Source organism: Octopus sinensis, linkage group LG3, assembly GCF_006345805.1.
Source record: "Octopus sinensis linkage group LG3, ASM634580v1, whole genome shotgun sequence".
In the NCBI taxonomy this organism is placed as follows: Eukaryota; Metazoa; Mollusca; class Cephalopoda; order Octopoda; family Octopodidae; genus Octopus; species Octopus sinensis.
This window is the reverse complement of record NC_042999.1, coordinates 16027342-16035324: the sequence shown is the minus strand read 5'-3', so window position 1 is coordinate 16035324 and position 7983 is coordinate 16027342.

Here is a 7983-nt window from a genome sequence, read left to right as displayed (position 1 = left end):
AGACAAAGGTCGATACAGCTTGGCACCAGTGACGTCGCAACTCATTTCTACAGCTGAGTGAACTGGAGCAACGTGAAATAAAGTGCCTTGCTCAAGAACACAACACGCAGCCCGGTCCGGGATTCGAGCTCACAACCTCACGATCGTAAGCTCGACGCTCTAACCACTGAGCCATGTGCCTTCGCTATATATAATGCGCCTCCATTATATATATATATATATTTAAAAAAGGAGATGTGGAACACGAGTTGTGATATATAAAAAAGGAAATGAAGAAAATGCTGACAAAATAATTTAAGTAATTTAAGTAATTTAATTAGGTGAAAGAACTTTCACCTAATTAAATTACTTAAATTACTTAAATTATTTTGTCAGCATTTTCTTCATTTCCTTTTATATATATATATATGTATATACATATCACTATGCTTAAGAGAAACATTATAATATGCATATATATATATATATATATATATATATATATATATATATATATATATTTATAATAAGATTAGCTCGTATACGAGTGGGTATATATTTGTAAAGAATGAAGTTAGAAAATGCTGCTATATTAGACAAATTTGTCTAATATAGCAGCATTTTCTAACTTCATTCTTTACAATATATATATATATATATATATATATATATATGCATATTATAATGTTTCTCTTAAGCATAGTGATTCTAATAATGGGATGTTACAAGTCAACATATATATGATTCAGAAAAAAAAGCATCAGTTGCATACAGAGCAAAATATGAAATTAAATAAATGACAAAGGAACAGAAAATTAAGCAGTGAACTTCATTAACTTATGACCATCCCTGCTACAAGGTGCAGGACACTCACAGCTGAATGCTTGTGGATCAGTTTATAGCTTCCATTGACATTATTTAATTTTATAAGGTAGTGAGCTGGCAGAGTTGTTAGCATGTGGAGCAAAATGCTTAGTGGTATTTCGTCTGCCGCTGCATTCTGAGTTCAAATTCCACTGAGGTCGATTTTGCCTTTCATCCTTTCGGGGTCAATAAATTAAGTACCAGTTACGCACTGGGGTCGATGTAATCGACTTAATACCTTTGTCTGTCCTTATTTGTCCCCTCTATGTTTAGCCCCTTGTGGGTAACAAAGAAATAGGTATTTCGTCTGCTGCTACATTCTGAGTTCAAATTCCACCGAGGTCAACTTTGCTTATCATCCTTTGGGGTTGATAAATTAAGAACTAATTGCATACTAGGGTCGATATAACTGACTGCCCCACCCAAAAAAAATTATCAGGCCTTGTGCCTATAGTGGAAAGGATTAATTTTATACATATATGTACATATATATAATAAGAGTAAAAACTGATATTATTAAATAATATCAATTTCAACCAGTGGTCAGCATGCTTAAAAAACGTCAGAGGACCATGAATTCTATTTGAATGTAAACAATACGAGAGACCACTATGTGGATCCCTTATATGCTAAAAATAGATGTCAGACCGAATTACCACGAAATCTGTTTTCCAAATTAGCAAGACACTAGATGTTTACGAACTAGACAAATGAAAAGAAATAAACATAACACTTAATTTCATACCTTAAGGCTTCATCATAAACAATTCAATAATTGTCTGAGTCTCATCAGTGAAATTGGAACTGGACACCACCTGTCTCTGTGAAAGGATAAGAATGTATAGAGTTCCAGTATTATGTGTTTTAACAGGTGGTGTCCAGTTCCATTGCTGTGTCAGCACCGATTTCACTGAAGAGTCACAGATAATTATTGAATTGTTCATGTCAAAACCTTAAGGAATGGAATTAAATGCTATGTTTATGTCTTTTCATTTGCCTAGCTCATAAACATCTACTGTCTTGCTAATTTGAGAACACAGACTTCGTGGTAAGATAGTTTGACATCTATTTTTAGCATACAAGGAATCCACATACTGGTTTTTCATATTGTCTACATATATAAAGATATGTCATTATGACTTATATATTATATATCTATATATCTATATATCTATATATATATATATATATATATATATAAATATAGACACATGGCTATAGATGCATGGCTATAGATGCATGTCTAAGACGCATGGATATAGGTGCATATGAAGGCACATGGCTCAGTGGTTAGAGTGTCGAGCTTATGATCGTGAGGTTGTGAGTTTGAATCCCAGACTGGGCTGTTTGTTGTGTTCTTGAGCAAGAAACTTTATTTCACGTTGCTCCAGTTCACTCACCTGTAGAAATGAGTTGTGACGTCACTGGTGCCAAGCTGTATCGGTCCCTTTGCCTTTTCCTTGGATAACACTGGTGGCGTGGAGAGGGGAGGCCGGTATGCATGGGCGACTGCTGGTCTTCCATAAACAACCTTGCCTGAACTTGTGCCTGGGAGGGTAACTTTCTAGGTGCAATCCCATGGTCAGACATGACCGAAGGGGGTTTTAATAAATATTGACATACATATATATATAAATATTGTCATCATCATCATCATCATTTAAATTCCATTTTCTATGTTGGCATGGGTGGGATGGTTTGGTAGGAACTGGCTAGGATAGGAGCTGTACCAGGCTCCATTGTCTGGTTTGGCATGGTCTCTACAGCTGGATGCCCTTCATAATACCAACCATTTAACAGATTGCACTGAGTGCTCTATACATGGCACTAGTTCAAATGGTTTTTACATGACATCAGCATCAACAGGGTCACCACATACCTTGCAAGACAAAAACTTCTCAACCTAGAGTAGGGAGTAGTATTGAGGAGGTGGTAGCTTTGCACCAGTTGAGAGCTTAAAGTATAGAGGAACAAAAATAGTGAAGAAACACCATTTCGACCCTGTGCTTGAGGATATCCATTGAGTCAAGTACACCAACATCAAAATCAATGGAAACTGCAGTCGTGATCCCTGTGCCGGTGGCACGTAAAAAGCACCATCTGAAAGTGGCCGATGCCAGCGCCACCTAGACAGGCTTCAGTGCCGGTGGCATGTAAAAGGCACCATCCGAATCATGGCCAATGCCAGCGCCGCCTTGACTGGTTTCCGTGCCAGTTGCACGTAAAATGCACCAATCCGATCATGGCTGTTGCCAGCGTCGCCAGGTACCTGTGCTGGTGGCACGAAAAAGCACCCACTACAGTCACGGAGTGGCTGGCGTTAGGAAGGGCATCTAGCTGTAGAAACACTGCCAGATCAGACTGGAGCCTGGTGCAGCCTTCTGGCTTCCCAGATCCCCGGTCAAACCGTCCAACCCATGCTAGCATGGAGAACGGACGTTAAACGATGATGATGATGATGATGAACAAAAAATTTACTAAAATGACTTAGTTATCATTCAACTCGTGTTAGGAACATAAATTGTGACTAAGGTTTGGTGGAAGATTTTAATTCAAAACTTATGAAAACAAGACATTTATTTGTACTACAGAGCCAGAGGCAGTTTCAGCTGGGTTAGTATCGAAAGGATTAAGGATTGTGAGAATAAGTGAGGTGATACAGAGGTATGGAGTGGATAAATGAGCAGGATAGAGGTGACTGTAGCAAATGATGGAAAAAAATATAGGAGAGGCTCAGGAAGTGGATTGTGGTAGATATGTGAGGGCATTGAGGGTGATAGAAGATAAGTAAAGTGTTAATGATAGAGAATGCACAGAAAGGAAGTGACTGGTGGAAACAGTAGGAGCAGGGGAGATATTGGGACATAGAAGTGGCGAGCTGGCAGAAACATTAGCACACCGGGCAAAATACTTAGCGGTATTTCGTCTGTCTTTACATTCTGAGTTCAAATTCCGCTGAGGTCGACTTTGCCTTTCATCCTTTCGGGGTCGATAAATTAAGTACCAGTTGTGCACTAGGGTCGATGTAATTGACTTAATCCCTTTCTCAGTCCTTGTTCGTCCCCTCTATGTTTAGCCCCTTGTGAGCAGTAAAGAAATAAGAAGTGGTTTGTGGTGGGGAAAGAAAGGTAACTGAGAAAGCAAAGGGATGTAGCAGTGCCTATTCTGTGCTCAGGTGATAGGGAAGTGATGGGTACAAAGGGATGAAATGTTGGGGGGGGGTTGATGGGGCAAAGAAGATGGAGATGGTGGGGAGAGGGCAGAACCATTCATAAACAAGCATTACCATTCTGATTTTAGGATATCAATTCTGCTGTGATGGACAAGTCTTCTTCAATACACCAAAGTGCTAGATATCTCAGTCCTTTGTCGGCTCCTTTGTTAGGCTCAGTGTCTTAAGATCAACCTTCAATACTTTGTCAATCTCATGTCTTTCTGAATCTCCCTTTTCTACAAAATTCCATACACTTTATGTGATTGGCACTTCTTTATGTAACTATCATCATCCAGATGCATCATATAACCAAACCAGCACAGTCTTCTCTCCTGCACACTGCATCTAATTCCTTTGTGTGTATATATTTGTGGATATACTTGTGGTTCTTGTATGTAATCGTAGCTTTGCGGTTGCTTTCCTGTGGGAACTTATAAATATGTTACGTTGCGTAATGGTTAACATGTTTGCCTCCCACGAAGAGTATTATAGGTTCAATCCTTATCAAAACATCATAGATTTTTTTTGATATAGGTTTAGGAGTGGCTATGTGGTAAGTATCTTGCTTACAAACTACATGGTTCCGGGTTCAGTTCCACTGCATGGCACCTTGGGCAAGTGTCTTCTACTATAGCCTTGGGCTGACCAAAGCCTTGTGAGTGGACTTGGTAGATGGAAACTGAAAGAAGCCTATTGTATATATGTATGTATATATATATATATATATATATATGTATGTGTGTGTGTGTGTGTGTGGTGTGTGTGTGTGTGTGTGTGTGTGTCTGTGTTTGTCCCCCCAACATCGCTTGACAACCAATGCTGGTGTGTTTATGTTCCCGTAACTTAGCGGTTTGGCAAAAGAGACTGATAGAATAAGTACTAGGCTTACAAAGAATAAGTCCTGGGGTCGATTTGCTTGACTAAAGGCAGTGCTCCAGCATGGCCACAGTCAAATGACTCAAACAAGTAAAAGAGTAAATATCTCAGTTATTTCTCTCAGTATCCTTGCTGGTGAGGAAAATTTAATAGACTAATCCAGAGATTGATCAATCCAAGGCTAACTCTTTTATAAATTTCTGTGAACCTACTTCATCAATTTCAACATGTGTGTATTATAAAGGTACCGTAAAAACCCATGTAATTTGTGCACCTGTGTGATTTACACAGGTGCACAAATTACATGGGTTTTAAAGAAAAAAATTTTAAGTGGTTTGACAATTTAGCATCTATTTTCAGCATAGGCAAGGCCTCTTCTATTCCCTTAAAAAATTATTAGAAAAAGCTTCTACTTGTGTAAAATTCACACCCAAAAGTTTTCAGAATTGCCAATATGGCCAGGGGGAAAATATTTTCAATTTAGTTGTATTTAACATAATTTCACTTACTTATGATAAGATTTTATTAAATAGAAATAATTTCTGTTTAACAGATATCAGATTGAAAGCTATTAAATTATGAAGTGTTTATGTTTATAATGAATTGTGTTTTACATTTCTTGCCCACAAGAGATTATGTCCAATCTTTAGCACACTTCTGTATGTCTTCTCAAATCACGATGACAGGAAAAGTTGTTGATAAGAATTATCAACAAAAACAAAGCTGATAAATATGCACAAGTGTTGCAAAATAAGTTTAATTACCAATAAACATCAGCTTGGATGACACTTTATTCAACTGATAGAGGAAGGTGACCGATCAAACTGATTATGTAAACAAAATTCTGATTGGTCGAAAGTGTCTTCTAGTCTCAAGCTCTGATTTTCCGCCTATTCTTGTCGGAACCTTTGATATGAAGTATCGAAATTTTAATCCTGTTCACACTTATAAAATGTCAAGCAAACTTAAAAATTTGTTATTACCGTTTTAACCAGGAGACCAAACTGATAGTTTGGTGACCTGCTAAAATAAACATTAAGGAGAAAATAAACAGCTTTGCAAGTTTAACTCAGTGTTTAGTGAAAAAGGGAAGTGCGAAATTTAAGAAGCGACATGTTTGAATATACAAATCTGTGAGGAGACATAAACTAGAATAGCAAAAATCTACTACACCAAAAAAACTGGTAATGCATATATTACAAGTGTTCTATGAAGAGAACATAAGATTGCTGCATAATTCAACATGAATGTGAAATGACATTAAACATTGTATAACATAAATTAAGGTTTCTGTAGGAACGCTAAGTCATATTCATTTAGTGAGTTTACATGTGCAAGGATAAATTATGATGTTGTCGTCATCAGTGTTAGGTGCAGTAAAATATGACTCAGACTGTGATTACCAGCATGAACATCAAACTTCAAAAGGTAGTTAACCATTTGGTTTTAGTAAATTCATCCAGCATAAATAAAAGTCAACTTCATTATATGTTTTCTGTAAAAACCTATTCTGACATTGAGTCAACTTCCAGTACGAATGTTTACATTTGTACATCATTTTTCCACAAAAAAAAAAAATCTAAAAACGTTCTGGAAATGATCTGCTCATGTAATTTATGCAACCCCTAAAGCTTATTTTTGTTTTTGTGAAAAAAGTGCGTAAATTACATGGGTTTCAATGATAAAAATTTTAAGTGGTTTGACAATTTAGCATCTATTTTCAGCATAGGCATGGTCTCTTCTATGCCCTTAATTATAATTGTTTTGCTCCCAACTGGATCCTGTGCCAGTAGCATGTAAAAAGCACCATTCAAAGGAGGCTGATGCCAGTGCTGCCTGACTGGCTCCTGTGCTAGTGGCACATAAAAAGCACCCCGGAGTGGTTAATGTTAGGGAGGACATCCAGCTGTGGAAACATTACCAGAACAGACTCGAGCCTGGTACAGCTGCTGGCTTCCCAGGCCTCAGTCAAACCGTCCAACCCATGCCAGCATGGAAAAAGGACTTTAAACGATGATGATGATGATATATATTTGAGGCATGGGACCCCTTGATGCTGCCATTTCTGGAAGGTTGAGTAGATGATGTAGGAGGTATGAGGGGGATATCCTTGCGATTTCTGAGGAAGCCTCAATACGCTTAAAAACATTGCCAGTTCAGCTGTAGAAACATTGCCAGATCAGATTGGAGCCTGGTGAGGCCTCCTTGCTTACCAGTCCCCAGCCAAACCGTCCAACCCATGCCAGCATGAAAAACAGACATTAAACAATGATGATAATGATGATGATGATAAATATTATAAATCTCTATATATGAATTCACCTTAATAGGTCTATATTATATGCTGGTCACTGATAAAAATTTTTAACGATTTTATCCTTTATTATTATAACTGAATAATTTCCATTCACTTCGGGGTAGTCTATTCACTTCTGTACTACTCTGACCAAATACACAAATGCTGAGGTAGACTACAAAATTTGATGCAAATATGTTTGTGATATTTCGTTTTTGGATTTGGTATGAGTTCATGTGTTGAAGCATATTCTGTTGTGTCTGGGGAGAGTCATTTTCTTTTTGTGCCTTATAATATAACTCACTCGCCGGTAAAATTTCCACTTATTTCTTATTTTTATTTTCCTAAAAGTCAAGACTATTGAAAAGGTTGCAAGATGCAATGAAAATTTTAGGAAAATAAAAAAAAGAAATAAGTGGAAATTTTACCGGTGAGTGTGTTAAATTATAAGGCACTAAAAGAGAAGAATGACTCTCCCCAGACACAACAAAATATGTTTGTGGCATTTGTATGTAACCATAACTTTGCATTTGCTTTCCTGTGGGCATGTATAAAATATCTCATTTATATGCCTTGCTGGGGAGGAAAATTTAATAGACTAATCCAGAAATTGATCAATCCAAGACAAACTATTTTATGAATTTCTGTGAGCCTACTCCCTCGAATTCAACATGTTGTGTAATATAAAAGTGATAATTTTAAGTGGTTTGACAATTTAGTATCTACTTTCAGCATAGCCATGGTCTCCTCTATG